Here is a 1,725-nt window from a genome sequence, read left to right on the forward strand (position 1 = left end):
AAAGTCACATGATGTACTTTATAGATTGACTCATTCTCCCACTCGTGTATTATGGCCTAACCACTGGGAAATAACACTGGATTGTAAATGCTTCAAAACAATGTGTTTATAGTAGGACTGCAAGGCATTACCAAAATAGTTCACTGACCAATCACACAGCTGAGAAATTCTTCATGTTGGAACATTTATTTGAAAAGTTCTCATGTTGATTATGCAAACACTGTAAATACCAGAATATCATTTTTATTTCATGTCTGTCTCTGTCTGCCTGAGTGTCTTTCTCTGTCAAACACGCATCTCTGAATAACTACTCACACAGATGACTCACACAGAGTAACCTCAACACCGGGCTAAAATAACATGGATTTAGAGCCTATACATGTATCATTCTTGTGCAATTCGTATCTATAGACTACATTTAGCTTTTTCTTTCATTCTTTGTATCTGGAATTAGGGCATAAACCTAAGCTTTGGGGCCTAACTGTGCGTGTGCCAAATACATGGTACTTGCTTTCAGCATGGCCAAATACTTTCAGGAACTTAGGCAAAAAACATTCACTATGATCCACAGAGGCAAAAAGGACCATGTCAGAGTTGAATTCAAAAAGAGAAAACCTGAGATTATGAGCATCATAAAAGCTGATATTATTTCAACCACAAAAAAAATATGCATCCAAAAGCCGAACTGAAATCTAATCAGAAACATGTTGGATCGTTTTCATAGATTTTAATTCCCTTAAAACCGGTCAAATATTTGGAAATGTTGCATTTTCTCCCGGTCCCTAAAAAACTTTGCTGGGTGAAAGAAGCAGAGATGAAAGAGAAAATTGTGCAGATGTCAACTAGATTGAAGCATTCATTCTATCGATGTGTGACATATTTTCTGGTGAGAAAGGGTGTGTTTAGTCTTCTAGGGCAGTGGTTCCCAACCAGGGGTACTAGGACCCCTAGGGGTACTTGGCCTATCTACAGGGGTACTTGAGAAGACTTGTGAGATAGTAGGCCTACTGGGAAAATGCACTTAAGGGGGTACTCCAGGGGTACTCAGGGCAGAGCAAAATTCAGTTTATTTAGATTTTTTTTAATTGAACCATTATTGAACTGACTTTCCTAGTTCAATAATGGTTCAATTAAAAAAAATCTAAATAAACTGAATTCTGCTCTGCCCTGAGTACCCCTGGAGTACCCCTTAAGTGCATTTTCCCAGTAGGCCTACTATGTCACGAGTCTTCTCAAGTACCCCTTGTGATAGGCCAAGTACCCCTAGGGGTCCTAGTACCCCTGGAGTACCCCCTTAAGTGCATTTTCCCAGTAGGCCTACTATCTCACGAGTCTTCTCAAGTACCCCCTGTAGATAGGCCAAGTACCCCTAGGGGTCCTAGTACCCCCTGTAGATAGGCCAATTACCCCTAGGGGTCCTTGGGATACCACACCTAGTTGGTGGTACAGTAACAGAAAAAGGTTGGGAACCATTTTCTATGTTTGCAGGTTAGGGTTTGGTACAGGCCTCAGATTTTCACTTTATCACGTAAAGTCCCGCGGTTGCAGATGGGGTTTTAGCAATTGCGGGCAGGTGTGGGTGAACAAACAGCTGACCAACGCATTACTTCTGAATACCTTTTCACACAGATGACCAACACAGACTAATCTCATCGCCTGGCAAAACTGAAGCACAATAATAGTATATAAGGAGGTGTGAACTTACTGATTTATGTTTTTGGGGGA

Source organism: Oncorhynchus gorbuscha, linkage group LG16 (genome assembly GCF_021184085.1).
Source record: "Oncorhynchus gorbuscha isolate QuinsamMale2020 ecotype Even-year linkage group LG16, OgorEven_v1.0, whole genome shotgun sequence".
Classification (NCBI taxonomy): domain Eukaryota; kingdom Metazoa; phylum Chordata; class Actinopteri; order Salmoniformes; family Salmonidae; genus Oncorhynchus; species Oncorhynchus gorbuscha.